The 18,799-nt window shown below is 53.2% G+C and overlaps 1 long non-coding RNA gene across 1 annotated transcript in view; it reads left to right on the top strand.

The window, feature by feature from the left end:
* LOC123330767 overlaps window positions 1-18,564 on the top strand; it is a 32,577-nt gene extending 14,013 nt beyond the window's left edge. Inside the window, exons 2-3 of the long non-coding RNA XR_006546883.2 lie at window positions 1,374-1,637; window positions 16,967-18,564. This is a non-coding gene — a long non-coding RNA (uncharacterized LOC123330767). The remainder of the gene's footprint in view (window positions 1-1,373; window positions 1,638-16,966) is intronic.
* Window positions 18,565-18,799: the final 235 nt, after the last annotated feature.

The following is an 18,799-nucleotide window of genomic DNA, read 5'->3' as shown; positions in this document are numbered from 1 at the left end:
AAAAGGGGGAAAACAAATTACCAGTATCAGGAATGAAAGAGGTGACATCAGAACCGATTCCACTGATATAAAAAGGACAAGAAATGCTAGGAACAACTTTATATCAATAAATTCAACTACTTGGCGATTTCCTTGGTGGTCCAGTGGCTAAGACTTCACTTTCCAATGTGGAGGCTGTGAGTGTGATCCCGGTCCAGAGCTAAGATCCCATGTGCCTCACAGCCGGAACACCAAACATAAAATAGAAGCAATGTTTCACATAACCAATAAAACCAAAGACAAAACCGATAAAACCAAAAAATTTATTGAATGTAACCAATTCAATGGTCCACATAAAAAAAACTTTAAAAAAAATCAGTGACTTAAAGGAAATGTATAAAATGTATAAAATTGTACATGAAGTGCTATGGCATTGCTTAAGTGGACTGTGATCAATTACATATACTTCCGATAAACCTTAAAACAATCAATAAACCACACATCAAGGAACCGTAGCTAATCAGCCGACAAAAAGATAAAATGGACAAATTCCTTGAAAGACAAAAATTACCAACGCAGGATGAAACAAATAGCCAGGTAGCCTTATATCTATGAAAGAAATACAATTTGTACTTAGACGCCTTCCTATCTGAAAGACCCAGGTGGCTTCCCTGATGAATGTTACTATGCTTACGGAAAAGACACCACCACCAAGCAATAATGGTTAACAGCACGCAGCACCGGTCAGGATGCCCAGCCTGGTTAGCTGTCACGGAGACGAAGTTAGAACCACGGAGGCAGGTGCCCCCCGCCTATCAGAGCAGCAACACCGCAAGGTTGGCGAAACGAACAACAAATAAAAAGACTGGCCGTGCCCCGTGTCCCAGAGGCGGGGGCGGGGCTGGGGCGCTCAGGCCTGCTGCAGGCAACATAAGGGGACGACCACCTTGGGGAGCAAGCTGACAGCTTCATTTCAGGTTAGTTTATTTATTTTAATTGGAGGCTAGTTACTTTACAATATAGTGGTGGTTTTTGCCATGCATTCACATGAATCAGCCATGGGTATACATGTGTCCCCCATCCTGAACCCCCCTCCCCACACCATCCCTCAGGGTGGTCCCAGAGCACCGGCTTTGAGTGCCCTGTTTCATGCATCAAACTTGGACTGGTCGTCTATTTTACATATGGCAACGTACATGTTTCAATGCTATTCTCTCAAATCATCCCACCCTGGCTTTCTCCCACAGAGTCCAAAAAGTCTGTTCTTTACATCTGTGTCTCTTTTGCTGTCTCGCCTATAGGGTCGTTATTACCATCTTTCTAAACTGCATATACATGCGTTAATATGCTGTGTTGGTATTTTTCTTTCTGACTTACTTCACTCTGTGTAATAGGCTCCAAGCTGACATCTTTTTAAACATTGTATGGACACCTGCTGTGTGATCCAGACGTTCCTCTGCGAGGGGAAGGGCCCACGTACATGGAGCTGTGCCTGGAGTTGCATTGCGGCCTTAACAGCCCAGAGCCGACACAGCCCCGACGTCCAGACAGCCGAGCGCACAGATGAGCCTGGCGTGTCCAAACGTGGACACCTCTCACTGAAAAATAGCACACTGCGCCTGAGTGTCTGAATGCTGAATGAAGGAAGCAGATAAAATGTAAGTGATGAGTCTACAAAGAATGCATAGAACGTTCCAGAAAATGCAAACTTGAGAGTCCCTTGGACAGCAAGGAGATCAAACCAGTCAATCCTAAAGGAAACCAACCTTGAATACTCTTTGGAAGGACTGAGGCTGAAGCTGAAGCCCCATTACTTTGGCCACTGATAACGAAAAGCCAACTCATTGGAAAAGCCCCTGATGCTGGGAAAGACTGAGGGCGGGAGGAGAAGGGGACCACAGAGGATGAGATGGTTGGATGGTATCACCGACTCAATGGACATGAGTTTGAGCAAACTTTGGGAGCTGGTGAAGGACAGGGAGCCCTGGTGTGCTGTAGTCCATGGGGTCACAAAGAGTCAGACACGACTTAGTGACTGAACAGCAACAACAACAATTCTTAATGACAGAATACGGATCAGAACCGCCTGGCGGCTGAGGCCAGACGCAGAGGGCGAGTGGGCTGGTGACCGCGCGGCTCCAAGTTGTCACGTGCTGGGCCTGGATGCTTTTGCTGTGCATATTCAGGTCAAGTCAGTTCAGTTCAGGCGCTCAGTTGTGTCCGACTCTTTGCGACCCCATGGAAAGCAGCACTCCAGGCTTCCTATCCATCACCAACTCCTGGAGTCCACCCAAACCCGTGTCCATCGACTCAGTGATGCCATCCAACCATCTCATGCTCTGTCGTCCCCTTCTCCTCCTGCCCTCAATCTTTCCCAGCATCAGGGTCTTTTCAAATGAGTCAGCTCTTCGCATCAGGTGGCCAAAGCATTGGAGTTTCAGCTTCAGCATCAGTCCTTCCAGTGAACACCCAGGCCTGATTTCCCTTGGGATGCTCGGGTCAGTACCTCTCAAACTGTTGACCACAAATGCGCATGGTTTACTCGTGTTGGTCATACAGCAATAAACCGATTAAATCAAGTACAATCTTAAAATCCAGCCCTGCGGTTGGAATAGCCCCCTGTCCAGACCTCAGTGGCCCCGTCGTCCAGTGGCCCCACGCTGGACGGGGCGAGTGAAGAGTGTCTTTGCCTTGAGGAGATGTGTGGGAGACAGTGCCTTAGAGGGAGCGAGGCACACTGAGCAGGCTGTGGCCAGTGGCTCCATTCCCCCCATGGACATGAACCACCTGGGGGACAGCTGTGGGGGTGACCAGGTCCTGGGGGCCCCTGGTGGGGGGGCGGGCCCTTTCTCACCCAGTCAGGGCAGAGGTGTGGTGGCCGCCCTGCAGGGTGGTCCTGATGCCAGGTTCCCGTGGTGGTGGTGGGGGGGGGGCTCGGGGCGTGGGGGTGGGGGCAGGGATGCTGTCCAGGAGGGAGGCCTTGGTGAGCTCCGGTCGCGGGTGGGGGGCCTGTGTTGAGTGAGCAACAGCCTCAGTCCCACGGGCTGTCGCTGGTCCCTTGCTGCTTATCTTTGGGGAGTGGGGGATGGAGCGGCCCCACCCCTGCAGGTGGGGTTACAGGCAGTGGGGGCAGGTCTCCATGCCTCCCTGACCCTGGCCCAACGGAGCTGCGTGCAGCAGACAGGGGGCCCAGGGGGGTTCAAGCTCTGGGCAGAGCCCCCTGCTCTGAGCTCCTACCTTCTCCCTCCAGCCTAGGGATTCTGCCACTGATGGGGGCACCCCCGGCTGGGACTCTGGAGCCTGACTTCCTGCCTCCCACCACCATCTCCCTGAGTGGAGGGGCTGGTTCAGGGTCAGGCGCCAGCTCAGGGTGGCACAGTTTAGTCTCACGGCCCCTGCGTGGGGACAGTGAGGCTGGGAGCCAGCCTGAAGGTAGGGGCACAGCCAGCCCTGGGGGTGATGCTGTCCCCCAGGCCGGGGGGCGGGTGCCAGAGGCAGGGACAGTGCTGGGTGGGTAGTGGAGGCTCGTGCGTGGCTGGGCAGGCGGGGGCTGGTGGCGTCCACTCGGGCTGGCGCCTGGCCTTCACTCCTCCCACGCCTGGTAGCACTGGTGGGCTTTCCTTGCTTTGTCCCATCTGCCCCTCGGGTGAAATTGAGCAAACCCATAAAAGCCAAATGGACCTGATTGCAGAGGACGGTCCATGGCCCAGGTACGTGTCGGGACTCGTGAAGCTGAGTTGATAAAAATGTAATAAGTTCCAACAGAAGATGTATTTCATGACAGGTACGGCGGGGCCGTGTGGACTATGCCTACAATTAATTAACCTCCACGCCGTTCATTAAGCTCCGGTATTTATGAGCTTGGCACCACATGATTGGGCAAAGCCACGGGGCGGGGGGCGGGGGCAAGGGGGGCAGACACGATGAGAACCAACGAGCGGACTGTCGGCCGAGGGGTCCCTGAGGCCGGCCCCCGGCACTGGCGTCTGCGGGGGCTCGCCCACCCCGGACCCGAGCGGCCACCGTGGAGCAGCCGCCGCGCCTCCCGGCTCATTCCTTGTGTGGTTGGAAATAATTGTAGTTGTGGTTTGCACAGAAACCCTGCCCTGCACTGATTTTTCAGCTACGGCGGGACGAAAACAAGAGTGAGGCGGAAGGAGAGGGCCCAGCGCGGGTGGCCGCGGCGTTACAGCCGGAGGCCCCCTGGCGGGGAGCCTGGTGGGCCGGGGACCTTGAGCCGGTCAGCACCTCGGGGACTCTGAGCTACAGGTGCCCTCAGATGTCCTGGTCTGTCTGCCCGAGGAAACGGATCCTGGGTGGGGGAGGGCCTCGCCCGCGGGCGGAGGCCAGGTGGACCGGGAGGTCAGGTGGACCGGTAGGTCAGGTGGACCGGGAGCCCAGCCCTGGAGTCCTGGGGGGCGGCCGGTGCCCGGGGAAGCAGCCAGTGCTGCCCAGGACCCTCGGGCCAGGGAGAGGGCAGTGCTCTGCTGTGGTATGAGCGCGTGAGGGCAGGACAAGCTGAAACCTTCCGGCGGGTGGGGGGTCCATGTAGCCCTGTGGGATTGTGCAACTAGCTAAGGATGCTGGGACTGGCACCCTCTGCAAACCGTCCCCAGTACTCCAGCCCGCACGAGCGCCCGCCCTTGGGTGACATCACCGTGGGCCTCTCTGCGCTACGCCTCTTTAGAGTCTCCGTCTTGGCCAGAGTGCTGTCCTCGGCTCCTCCCAGAGCCCCCCACCTTGTCCTGTCTACCCCTCCCCATTTGGCTTCTTGTTTCCAATCTGGCCAGCATCACTAGGCTGTTGGGGGCATGGGTGCGGTCTGGGGTGCAGGGCTGGCTCTCTCTGCCTCCTTGGCCCTGGGGTGGCGAGCCCACAGCGGGAGCAGGGAAGCTTTAAAACGGATTCATGATTAGGGCGCCCGGCAGCCCTGGCCAACGGGCAGAGGGGAGGGGGCTCTGGGCAGGTGGGTCTTGGGGTCCTAGGACCCCGCAGGGGGTGCTGAAGCTGGAGTTGGGTGTCACAGCCAGAGGGGTGCCTGCAGGTGTCTGGCACCTCTTTGCTCTGCCTCCTCATCCTGTCCCGGAGCCTGGGACCCTGAGCCTGGTGGGGATGACAGCGCCGTGGCGAGTAAGCCTGGGTGCTGGTGGCAAAGCGAGGGCCCCAGGGCCCCCGGCTGGCGCGGAGGCGGGCCCAACCAGGGCTCTGAGCCGCTGAGCTGAGCTGAGTGCAGAGCAGCCCAGGGGGCTTCCCGGAGGTGGAGGCAGCACAGCTAGACTCAGAGACAGGGTGGGGCCAGCTCTCTCAGCACCTCCACGGCAGCCCGGAGCTCAAGGATGACATTTCGCAGTGCCGTGCGTGATGCTGGGGCGGGAGTGGGGTGGCGATGGGGCCGGCAAGCTCTTTGCAAGCAGACAGTCTTTTGGAGGCTCAGGCACAGCCTAGACTGGGCTTTAATTGAAAAATCAAACTCGTATTTTCTCCAAAAGAGCCCCGCTCATTTCTAAGCCCCCAGGAAGCTGTACAGACTGTGTTTCCCCATGTTCTTCTTTTTGAAAGAAGCGGAAACCACACAAAACAGAGCACAGAGCACCTCTTGGCGGCAACCTCTGTTGCAAGGAACTTTTTGGCGTCCCCTGAGATGGAGGTGACACGTCCAGGGGCCCAGCGCTGTCCTGGATCTGACAGGTGCAAGCCCTGCGGAGGTGAGGACTCAGGGTAGGAGAATGGACCAGGAGCCGGGACTTCCGGGAGCCCGTGGGCCTACCCAGGTGTCGAACATCTGGCTTTCTGGTGGCATGGGGGAAGGAGGGGCCAGGGCCTCCGTGGCTCGTCCCGAGACCCGCTCACCGCCTCCTACTCCGGAGTCCACAGTGCCTCACCTCCTCTGGAGCAGGAGATGGATACAGGGTCCAGGCCCGGCCTGGCGTGTTTGTGTGAACACCACTGTGAGTGTGTGTGCACAGGGCCAACTGGGGGTGATTGTCAGGGTGGGCGCCATTTCTCGATGACCATGGGGAGCTGATGGTGGACGCTGTCTGGGGACAGGAAGGGGCAGGTGTTTCTCGGGTTGGGGTCACGCAGTTTCTCCAGCTCCTTCTCCGGCCGCGGGAGGACTGGATGGTGGCTCCTTCCTGTGTCCGGGGGGCCCCACGTGGGTGGGGTGTGGGGGTGCGGGGGCTGCACGCCCCGGATGGGCGTATGCCGGGTCCCCACTGCTCAGCCCCTGTGCACGGACTGCACGGGGCTCCTGACCTGGGTGTGGGCGCCGAGATCCTCCTACAGCCCAGGACCTGGGGTCCCCAAGAGGAGGTGGCCGGGTCCCACGGCCTCGCGGAATCCCCTGGGGAATTCCCTGAGTGTGTCTCTGTGTAGGTCTGTGAGCCCGGTGGGGTTGGGGAGGGTGTCTGGGAGGCAGAGCTGGACGTGACCCTGTCGGAGAGGGAACCCCTTGTTCAGGCCACAAGCACGGGGCATTGAAAGCCAAGGGGTTTCTCTGGCTGTGAGGAGAGCCCATGGCTTGGATCCTGTTTTCCTGGCAGGACCACCACTTCTGAGATCCCTGTTTCTTGTTTCTGTTTGGGGTTCAGTCTCAGGGAGGCCTGGAGGAGTGAGTGTGGGGTTTCTGGACTCGGTGGTGTGAGGGGGAAGTGGGCAGAGGGATCCTGGCTTGTCCACCCCACAGGGGACGGAGAGCAAAGCTGGCCAGAGGGACAGGGCCCCTGAGGGACTTGGCCCCAACGCGGGAGGGTGGGGGGGCCTGGTGAGACCCCATCTCTGGGAGGGACCCTCCTGCGTGGGCCTGAGCCCTGACCCTGGGGGGCTGTGAACCCCCCGACCTGTCCTGACCGGGTGAAAGAAAGGGTTGGGGTGTCCTCGGGGGCCGTGGGAGCCACCCACCGGCTGTGAGCCTGCCTTGGCTGGACAGATGGCCTGCAGACGGCCGCGGGCCCCTGCCCACCCTGGGGTGGGCTCTGTCTCAGAGCGGGTCCGGGGGGTGAGGCCCGCTGCCGGCCCTACCTGTCGAGGAGGCTGCCTGGGCCCTCCCTGTTCAGAGTGCTTTCCCCGCCAGGCCAAGGGCTCGGTCTTGCGAGCCCCCTTCCTTCCGCCGGGACCCCTGATGGCGGGGCCGCAGCCGCTGCGGCTCAGAGGCCTTCTTGTGGACGGCAGCGTCTTCTGGCCCAGGACTCTCAAGAGCACCGGCCCTTCTTTTTGGCCTCCTCTCTCCCTGGGGGCTTTCCAGCCGAGGCCTGAAGGGTTCTGAGCAGCCCCTTCCTCTGTGTCTCGGGAGAGGCCGGTCAGCCGCCCGGACTCCCGCCGCTCATCCCCCTCTACAGGGGCCAGTGGGAGAGAAGGGGGCCCCTCGTAAAGGGAGGCTGGGGCACTGGACCATCAGGGTATGGGGTCCAGCCCCGCCCAGCAGCGGGCTGCCCTGTGCCCAGGGGCCACGGGCCCGGCCAGGCGGGGGTGGGTGCGGGGAGGGGCCGGGGGAACCCCGTCTGGACTAGCGCCTTCCCTCGGGCCCATCTGTCCACTACCCTCTGGCACAGGCCCAGAGAGGGCAGGGGTGCGCCCAGGATCACACAGCAGCGGTCAGAGCCCCGAGGCCCCCCACAGTGGGCAGGGGCGGGAGGGCAGAGTCTGAGGGCGGAGGTCAGGGTGCTCAGGGGCAGCGCCTGCCCGCCCAGCTCATAAATCACCACACAGGTAAAGGGTTTCATTTTCTCTCGTTGGCTCGTTCTGTGTTCTTGCTGCCTCATAAATCTGCCGGTTATGACTCTCTCTTCGGCACTTTTGCGATGGCCGATAATGGCTGAGGAAGGGGCAGGCTGGATGGATCCCGGAGCAGGTTTTAAACAAACATGCGCATCAGAGCTGTAAATAACTCTAAGCAGAGGCGGGAGTGGACACCACCTCACAGCTACTGGGTGGGGGGTACCACCGCCTGTGGGCAGGGCCCGGGGCTCCCCACCCCGAGGGGATCAGGGCCCAGGGTGGGGAGGGGGCTCCTTTCTAAGGCTCTCAGTCACGAGGAACAGAGACCCACCAGGGCAAACGTGTAGTGCGTGTGTGCACGTGTGTGCCGTGTGTCTCCATCTGGGGCGCCCGGTCGCCCCTGGGGCTCTGTGCCCTCTGTAGGATGAGCCCTTGTTCAGTGGCTGAGGGGCCAGGACTGGAGCCCAGCCTGCTCAGCCCCCAGCCCCTGCACCTCCAGGGCAGCCCCCTGCAGCCTGGACCCCCGGGCCAGCCGCCTGCTGACAGAGGTCTCCCCAGCTCTGATGTCCCGGCCCCTCCAGGCCAGTTGTGGGGGGCAGAGCCCACAGAGAACCCTGGGCTCAGAGCGGCGGTCCACGGGGGTGCGGAGGTGGGGACCGGGGGGGGGCTGGGCTGTGGCCAGGGGAACAGGGCGTGGGGCTGGCCCCCGGAGCAGAGCCTCCCTCTGCCCTGGGCAGGGGGCTGGGGGCTCCTTTCCCCCAAGACCATCCTCTCCTCAAACAAAGAAGACTCGAGGGAGGGGCATCCCCACGCACACACCCCCATGCACACACACCCATGCAGAAAGTCCCCCGAACAACAGCCCTTGGTTCATCTGAATCTGCCGGACCCTCAAACACAGCCCGGGACCTCAGCGCCTGCTGGGCACCCGGTGACCCCATGCCTGCTGTTGCTTATTTTCTGCTTAAACTTGCTCTGCCAACCAGGGGGCTGGAGCAGCTCCTCATAAAGCCATAAGCGTAATTGATATTCTCAGCATTTCGAGAAAAAATACGAGTATTAAAGATATACAGTACACCCCATAAAATTCTCTCATATTTCTTCTTTATGGTGGGCTCTAAAATTGGCAAAATAAATTCCCGAAGACCCATTACACTTAATGCAGAGTGTGTTTTGGAGGTGGGGGTGGGGCTGGGCGGTGGGCGGTGGGCTTCTTGTCAGGGCGGCCTCAGGCCCGCCGGGCCGTGTGCTGGTCTCCTGGAAACCTGGTTAATGTGGGAATGGTGATCGCCTTGCCACAGTCTCCAGCCACGGCCGAGCGCTGGGCACGTCCATCTCAGCGCTGGGGGATTTCCGTCTTTCTCCAAGAAAAGAGAATGCCTTACGAGGCACCCCTGTGCTGTTCTGCCATGTCTGTGATTCTGTGGGCACCGAGGTTGGGGCCAGCGTGGCCAGCCCAGAGCTCTGCACTGTCTCCTCTTGGCCAGGCCAGTGATCTGCCTGCCTCAGGCTCCCTGCTGGGTCCTGTGGGTTTAACTCAGAGGGGAGAAGACAGCCTGTGACTCAAATGCATGCTTTTCTACATTACTACCTTCCTCCTTCATGAGACTAAAGCTCCCAAGAGCAGGGACCACATCTTGTTTTAAACTTGAAAAAAAATGTTTATTGGGGGATAGTTGATTTTCAATGTTGTGTTGTTTCAGATACACAGTGAAATAAGTCATATGTATACAGTGAGTGAGTGAGATCGCTCAGTCGTGTCCACCTCTTTGCGACCCCATGGACTGAGTGACTAAACACACGCACACACACACATGCACATGCAAACACACACATGCGCACACACACACAAACACACACACGCACGCACACACCCGCTCGTTTTTAGATTCTTTTCCCATATAGGCTATTACAGAGTACTCAGTAGAGTTCCCTGTGCTGTATGTTGGGGTCTTGTTAGTTTATCTATTTTATATGCTTGTTTGTGTTTAGTTGCTCTGTCATGTCTGATTCTTGGTGACCCCATGGACTGTAGCCCTCCAGGCCAGGCTCAGAACATGGGATCTTCCACGCAAGAATGCTGGGCTGGGTTGCCATTTCCTCCTCCATTTTTATATACAGTAGTGTCTATATGTCAACCCCAATCTCCCGACTTATCTGTCCTCCGCCCCACGCCCTGGTAACCATGAGTTTGCTTTCTATGTCCATGACTATACTTCTCTGTAAATAAATTTATGTGTACTCCTTTTTTAGATTCCACGTAGAAGCGATATCATATGCTATTTATCTTTTTGCGCCTGACTTCACTCAGTATGACAATCTCTAAGTCCATCCTGTTTTAAACTTTAAAACCAGCTTTACTGAGGCATAATTTACATGCAATGAAATGCATGCCTCTTTTAAGAAGTAAAAAAGTAAACTTAATTCTTTTAGAACAGGTTTAGATTTACAGAAAAATCGTGATGCTAGTCCGGAGTTCTCATATACCCCAAGTTCCCCTCTTATCAACCTCTCGCATTAGGACAGTGTGTCTCATGCAGTGAGTGACCTGGTGTCCTGCATTATTATCAAGTAGACCTGACTAATAAGCAGCGTCTGTGCATCATCCAGGCTTCCCTAGTTGCTACCTGGTTTCCTTTTTCTGTTCCAGGCCGCCAAGTCATCCCCCTTCCTCAGGCGGCTCTCGGTTGGGTCAGTTCCTCAGGGTTCCCTTGTTTCCGACGATCCTGACAGTTTTGAGGTGAACTGGTCAGGTGTTTGGTATGTCGTCCCTCAACCGGAATTTGTCTGCGTTTTTCTCACGATTACACCGGGGTCCAGGCGGACGACGCGGAGATAAGCCCAGCTGCATCACACGATTTCAGAGGCACACACTCTGGGCGTAGTGTCTCTCAGCCGACGCTGGTCTAGACTCTGGCTGAGGCACGGTGAGTTGGATTTCTCTGCTGTAATCTGGCTCCTCCCCCACACCCCCAGTTTCCCACACTGTCCTTTTTGGGACGAGGTCACCCTGCAGCTCAGAGCTGGGGACTGGGAAGTCCACCTCCGCCCCCGTGAGAGCAGAGCATCTGCATAAATTATTGGGAATTCTGCAGGGAAATTTATCTCTTCTCCCCATTTAGTTACTTGTTTCCCTTTCTTATATCAGTACAGACCCCTGGATGCTTATTTTATGCTTTGGATCAGAATCCTGAGCTGCTTGTTTCATTGCTCAAACTGTTCCAGTCTTGGCCACTGGGAGCCCTTCAGGTGGATCCTGTGTCTGGGACATGCTTGTGGCTTGCTGACCCTTTCTGACTTTCTGGTATGACAGGAAGCTGCAGGTTCTCTGAATTTTCTCTGCTCCAGCCCTAGGATCAGTCATTTCTCCAGGGAGCCCTGGTATTGCTGGAGAATACTGTTAGAAACCGATATCTGGGCCCTGGTTGGGGGCTGCTTGCTGCCGGGGTGTTGCTGCTTCTCAGCCCTCTCGGCTGACACGGCCAGGGAACATGTGCGTGCTAACTGGTGTGGGGGTTTAGCTGCTGAGTCGTGTCCGACTCTTGTGACCGTGGACTGTAGCCCGCCAGGCTCCTCTGTCCACGGGATCCTCCAGGCAAGAATACCAGAGTGTGTTGCCATTTCCTTCTCCAGGGGATCGTCCTGACCCAGGGATCAAACCCGTGTCTCTCGCATTGGCAGGCGGATTCTTTCCCACTGAGCCACCAGGGAAGCCCACTAACCGGTGTCCACACACTCACATCACATACACGACGCATGTCTCTGTTTCTATGTGCTGGTGATAAGGCTCTCCAGAGACACGGGCGAGGGGCATGTGCGCCCCCAGGGAGGTTTTCTATGGGGACTTGGCTCCTGTGATGATGGAGGCTGAGAAGTCCCACGAACTGCTGTCACAGACCGGGGACCCAGGAAGCAGGTGGTGTGAGTCACCCCAAGTCCAGAGGCCTGAGGACCCGGGGACAGGAGATGGGATGACACCAGCTTAACGCCAAGGCAGGTGCAGAAGGGCAAATCCCACCTTCCTCCACCTTCTGTTCTATCCACACCCTCAGTGGATGGATGAGCCCCACCCGCCCCAGGGAGGCACCCACCCTGGGGAAGCCCACCCACCCTGGGGGGGCACCCGCCCTGGGGAAGCCCACCCACCCTGGGGGGGCACCTGCCCTGGGGAGGCCCACCTGCCCTGGGGGGGCACCCGCCCTGGGGAAGCCCACCCACCCTGGGGGGGCACCTGCCCTGGGGAGGCCCACCTGCCCTGGGGGGGCACCCGCTCTGGGGAAATCCACTCACAGTGGAGGGGCACCCACCCTGGGGAGCCCCTCCTACCCTGGAGAGGCCCACCCTGGGGAGGCCACCCACCCTGGGGAGCCCCACCCGCATTGGGGGGGGCACCCCTGTTACTGAGACCACCTGTTTCACTGCTGAGCTCACCAGAAACCCCCTTACACACACCCAGACACTGCTTAACCTGGGCACCCGTGGCCAGTCGGGTGGACACACAAAACCACCCATCCTCCAGCTGCGTCTCTGCTAAGCTAAGCTGAGTTCCTGCAGTGTCTCCACCTCAAATTCATCACCACGTGCTCATCCCAGCCTCCTCCTCATGGTCGACTGTGACCTCCCACGCCAGTAGCCGAGCCCGGCCCTGCCATGGACCTCACCGTTCATTTCCAGGGTGGACATACAGCGGTATCCGAGTCGTCCAGCTGTCCTTCCAGGGAGACAGAGTGGGGAATTGACCAGGGCACGGTGTTTCGAGCAGCTCTCCTTGTCTGTAACCTCACAGACTCCTCTCCTTTCTGAAATCACTGAGATCAGCACTGTCCCTAGCTCCTTCAGTGAGGCTGTTTCAGACAATTTTTATTAAAGTAGGGTTCTTTTGTTCCAGTCTGCACATCTTCTCAGGAACCCCTAGCCTCCTAAATACGTTTTTAGTATTTGCATACGTTAAGACCATGCATTTGCATAAAGCTGCTTGTTGCGGCGAACGCACAGGGTCTTGTATCTGTCCTTCTGGCCTCATGCAGAATTCTTTCATTGCCCTAAAAATCCTTGCGCTTCACCTGGGCACCCTCTGCCCTCTGCCCTGCGACCCCTGGCAACCACGGACCTGTGTCCTGTCTCTGGTTTTGCCATTTCTGGAACGTCATGGAGTTGGAATCCTGTAGCACCAAGTCTTTTCAGATTGGCTCCTCTCCCCTAGCCATATGCATTTGAGGTTCATCCATGTCTTTCTGTGGCTTGACAGCTCATTAATGTTTATCCCTGAATAATACTCCACTGTATGGATGTACCAGGATTTGTTTATTCATCACCTATGGGAGGACATCTTGATTGCCTCTGGTTTTTGGCACTTCTGAGTAAAGCTGCTATAAACATTTGCATGCGGGCATTGTGTGGACATAAGTTTTCAAGTCAGTTGGGTAAACGCCTAGCAATTCAACTGCTGGTTCATATGGTGGGACTATGTTTAGCATTGAGGGAACCTGCCAGACTGTCTCCCACAGTCAGTACCAATCTGCGTTCCCACCAGTGAGGGACGAAGATTGCTCCACGTTCTTGAAAGCAATCGGTGTTATCGACTTAGGGGCATTTGGCCATTCTTGTAGGCATGCAGTTGTTTTTCCCTGTTTTAATTTGCATTTCCCTAATGATAAATGGCATTAGTATCTTTTCATATGTGTATTTACCATTTGATTATATTTATAAATTTTTTTACTGAGGTGTCTGTTCTGACCTTTATTTTATTTTGATTATTTTATTTATTTATTTTTGGTTTTGGTTATGCCATGGGACATGTGAGATCCTAGTTCCCCAACCAGGGATGGACCATTGAATCGCCAGAGAAGTCCCAGAACTTTTCCTTATTTTAAAATCAGCTGTTTTTGTTTCCTGTTGAGTCTTAAGAGATCTTTGTGTATTTTGAAGTCCTTTATCTGACATGTGTTTTGCAAAGGTTTTTTCCCTGCCTGTGGCTTGTCTTTTCATTCTCTTAACAGTGTCTTTTGTTTTTCATTTGAAAAAGTCTAACAGCAATTTTTCTTTCATAGATTGTGCTTTTGGTGTTGTAACAAAAAATTGCTCGTCAAACCCAATATCACACAGGTCCTGAGTTTTTTTTCTCCTAGAAGCTTTATAGTTTTGAGGTTTACATATAAGTAGATTTGAGGTATTTTTTGCGAAAAGTGTCCTTGATCTGTGTTTTGATTCACTTTTTAAAATTTAGAATATGATGTCCAATTGTTGCAGACCATTTGTTGAAAATGGTCTGCAACATGTTTCTCCGTTGAATTGCCTTTCCATTTTTAAAGAATTTTTTTTTTTTCTAACGTGGACCACTTGTAAAGTCTTTATTGAATTCGTTACAGTAATGCTTCTGTTTTTTTGTTTTCATTTTTCGACCTTGAGGCATGTGAGACCTTCGCTTGTGGCCAGGGCTTGAACCCTCACCCCCTGCGTTAGAAGATGAAGTCCTAACCGCTGGGCCGCGGAGGAGGCCCTGCCTTTGCTTCTTTGTCAGAGACGAGTTGACAATATTTGCACAGGTCCACTATCAGGCTTTCTAAGATGTTCCAGTGATTTTTTTTTGTCCATCCTTTTACCAATACCACTCTCTGGGTTTCTGCAGCCTGATAAGAAGCTTGGAAATCAGACATTGTGAGTCCTCCAGCTTGGTGCTGTAGAATGTGCTGGATATCCTGGGACTTCTGACTTTCTGTATAAACTTTTCAGAATCCATTTTTCGACAGCTACTAAATGGTTTGCTGGGATTTTGATTGGAATCCATTGACTGGATAGAGTATATTTGGAAGAAGTCATATTTTATCAATAACTCAAGTCTTCCTATCCATGATCATGGAATAATATCTCTCCATTTACTTACAGCTTCTTTGATCTCTTTCTTCAGAGTTTTGTAGTTTTTAGCTTATAGATCCTGTACATACTTTGTTAGGTTTATGCCAAAGTATTTAAATCTGGGATGGGGGACTCTCTTGTAACTGGCATTGTTTTCTAAATTTCAAATTCCAGGGACTTCCCTGGCAGTCCAGAGGTTAAGGCTTCAGCTTCCAGAGCAGGGGGCCGGGGTTTGACCCCTGGGTCGCGGAGCTGAGACCCCACATTTGTGCGTGCTTAGTCGCTAAGTGTCTCTTTTGCGTCCCTGTGGACTGTAGCCTGCCAGGCTCCTCTGTCCATGGGATTCTCCAGGCAAGAATGCTGGAGTGGGTTGCTGTTTCCTTCTCCAGGGCATCTTCCTGACCCAGGAGTTGAAGCTGAGTCTCCTGCACGGGCAGGCGGATTCTTTATCACTGTGCCACCTGGGAAGCCCGTGTCCCACATTCCTTGGGGCCAAAAAAATATTGTAACAAATTCAATAAAGACTTTAAGAATGATCCACATTTTAAAAAATCTTAAAAAAAAAACAAAACAAGAAAACAAATTCCAGTTGTTCATTGCTGATTTATAGGAAAGCAATTGACTTTCATATATTAACCTTGTATCTGGTGACCTTGTTAAACTCAATCATCAGTTCCAGGAGATAGTGAAGCAGACAGATGGGTGGGTAGATTTATTTATATACATATGTATAAAGAGATTGATTTTTGAATGTAGAAATATGCCTGACCATAGCATATAATTATTTTTATATATTGTTGGATTCGATTTAATGGTATTTTGTCAATGAATTTTGCATCTGCATTCATAAGAGTCATTGGTTTGTAGTTTCCTTTTAATGTCTTTGTTTTAGTATCAGGGTAATGCTAGCCTTACAGAGCAAATTAGGAAGTGTTCGCTCTACTTCTATTGTCCATAAGAAAGTGTTGAGAACTAGTATCTTTCAGGTCTTAAATGTTTGGTGGAATTTACCAGTGATGTCATCTGGGTTTTTAGTGATTCTTTTTCCAATTCCTATAATAGACACAGGTTTGTTCAGTTGACCTTTTTATCCTTGTGTGAGTTTTGGCGGTTTGTTTCTTTTAAGTAATTGGCCCATCTCATTACACTTTCAAATTTGTGAGCGTCGTGTTTTTACACTATTCTTTTATGATTCATTTAATGTCACCGACCAGTGGCTATGTCACCATTTTCATTTCTGGTATCAGCAATTTGTCATCTTTTATTTTTGGTTAGCCTGGCTAGAGATTAATCAATGATCTTTCCGAAGATCAAGCTTTTGGTTTCGGTGATTTCCCTATCGCTTTCTCATTTTCAGTGTCGCTGATTTCTGCTCTCATTTTTGTGACTTCCTCTACTTGCTTTGGTCTTAAATTGCTCTTCTGTCTCCAGCTTCCTAACACGAAAGCACACGTTTATTTTAGATTTCTCCTTTTCCGACACATGCGGTTACTGCCACAGAGTTCCCTCTGAGCGCTGCCTTCACTGCATCCTGCAAGTTTTGAGAATTTTTATTTTTCTTTTCATTCAGTCCAAAATATTTTAAAAAATCTCTCCCCACACTGCTTCTTAGGTCCTGTGTTAATTAGGCATGTGTTGTTTAACTTTCAAATATTTGGGGATTTTCCAGCTTCTCTGTTCTATTATTATTTTTAATTTAACTCTATTGTGGTCTGAGAATATCATTTGTATGATTCCTATTCTTTTTGACCTAAGAGTTGATTTAAGATATCGTGACAGTTTCAGGTGTGTAACACAGGGATTTGGTCACACATAGACCTGTGTCCTCAGATGCTCAGATGTGTCTGACTCCTTGCGACCCCCTGGACCGTAGTGTCAAGCTCCTCTGTTCATGGGATTTGCCAGGCAAGAATACTGGAGTGGGCTGCCATTTCCAGGGACTCTTCCCAGCCCAGGGATTATGCCCAGGTGTCTTGTGTCTCCTGTATTGGCAGTGGATTCTTTGCCAATGCACCATCTGGGGAGACCCCGTTTCCCTTATGGGTTATTTTTAAAGTATTGAATAGAATTCCCTGTGCTATACAGTAGGTCCTTGCTGGTTATCTATTTCATGTATGGCTGTTGTTTAGTTGCTAAGTTGTGTCTGACTCTTTTCGACCCCACGGACTGTGTAGCCTGCCAGGCTCCTCTGTCCAGGGGATTTCCCAGGCACGAATACTGGAGTGGGTTCCCATTCCCTTCTTCGGAGATCTTCCCAACCCAAGGATCAAACCCACGTCTTCTGCACTGAAGGCAGATTCTTGACCGCTGAGCCACCTGGGAAGCCCATTTTATGAATAATGAATGGTGTGTGTATGTTAATCCAAAACTCTTAATTTCTATTCTTTTAAATCTGTTACGGTGTCTTCTGGCCCAGATGGATGTGAGGAGGATGTGCAGTCTACTGTTGCGTGGAATGTTCCAGACATGTCCTTGGAGAAAGTCAACTGATGGTCTTCATGTTGAACTGTATCCTCCCTGGCTTCCTGACTGCTTGTCCATCAGTTACCAGAAGAGGGCTGCTCAAGTCTCAGAGGTGAACCTGCGCTTGCCGTTTCCCCTCACCATCCTGCCGGGCTCTGCTCACCTCGGCTCTTTGATGCTCTGGGGTTTGGGAGGCAGGGAAGGCTCTTCCAAGGCTGAGACTGTAGAAGTTATGGGGAAGTTCCACGCACTCGGCCGCTGCTCCGTCCCAGCTACCGGCAAATCCCTCTCTTAGTGGTGGGCCAGGTCCTATTTGCAAACCTGTGCGGAACAGTGCGCAGGGAGGAGTCTGCCTGTAGAGCTGAGTTACTCCTCCCAGCAGTCTCCGCCCCCTGCCCCCCACAGAGGGTCAGTGTCGTCTCCTTCTGAGTGTCCCGGCCATCTCTGCAGCCTGAACCCTCAGGTATGGAAAAGGCAGTCGGCAGGTAGCTTGGGTGAGAAATAACCTTCTCGGAGCCGTAAGGGTCTGAGGTCACTGTTATCCCAGCTGGCACAGACTGGCACCTTGATTCGGGTGCTGCGCCCACAAACCCCAAAGCTATGGCGTTGGCTCTGGGGCTGGTGGGGCTGTGTGAAACCTTGCCCAGACTGGTTCCACGAGGCCCCGGAAAGCAGAGGTGGAGGCTGTGGACGTAGGCCCAGAGGTTTGGGGATCAAGTGAGATCACAGGGCCTTGATCAGCTGCAAGGGCTGCGGGTCCTCAGGTGGCAGGAAGGAGGAGAGGGCAGGCAGGTGGAAGCCAGTTTGCAAGCAGTGTGGAAAGGACGGGCCCACCTCACTTTGCTGCTCTCCGCAGCTGCTGCGTTTTCTGCAGATTGGGGGTTTTTGGCCACACCGCGTTGCTCAAGTCTGTCTGTGCCGCTTTTTCCTTAGCATTTGCTCACTTTGTGTCCCCGCATCTCAGTTTTAAATTCCTGCAGCGTTCCAAATGCCCTTCCATGTTTTCCTATTTATTACCATGCTCAGTGATCTTTGATGTTTCTATTAATACTACGATTCACCGAAGGCTCAGACAGTGGTTAGCATCTTTTAGCAATAAAATATTTTAAATTAAGGCACATACATTGCTTTTTAGAAAGAATGCTATCTCACACTTAATAGAACACAGTGTAGCATAAGCATAAATTTATAGGCACAGGGAAACCAAAAAATTCATGGGACTCGGTTTACTGTGGCATTTGCTTTATTGGGATGTCTGGGACTGAACCTGCAGTGTCTCGGACGTCTGCCTGTGCTTCTTCCCTCTGGCTAACACAATATAAACTAGAGATGTTTCACTTAACAAAGGCCAGTCAGACTCAGCCTGGTGGCAAAGACCAGACGAACAGGATGGCCATCAGGGCTTCAGTTGTTAATACAATCATGGGGCAGGCTAAGGGGACAGCCATTGTTTCCCCATCTATTTGCCACGAAGTGATGGGGAAACAATGGAAACAGTGACAGACTTTATTTTCTTGGGCTCCAAAATCTCTGTGGATGGTGACTGCAGCCATGAAATTAAAAAATGCTTGCTCCTTGGAAGAAAAGCTGTGACCAACCTAGAAAGCATATTAAAAAGCAGAAACATTACTTTACTGACAAAGATCCGTATAATCAAAGCTACAGTTTTTCCAGTAGTCATGTATGGATGTGAGCCTTGGATCATAAAGAAGGCTAAGCACCAGAGAATTGATGCTTTCTAACTGTGGTGCCGGAGAAGACTCTTGAGAGTCACTTGGACTGCAAG

The sequence above is a fragment of the Bubalus bubalis genome, chromosome 20 (genome assembly GCF_019923935.1).
Source record: "Bubalus bubalis isolate 160015118507 breed Murrah chromosome 20, NDDB_SH_1, whole genome shotgun sequence".
Classification (NCBI taxonomy): domain Eukaryota; kingdom Metazoa; phylum Chordata; class Mammalia; order Artiodactyla; family Bovidae; genus Bubalus; species Bubalus bubalis.
The sequence above is the reverse complement of the archived record's forward strand: the minus strand, read 5'-3'. Positions and strand labels throughout refer to the sequence as shown.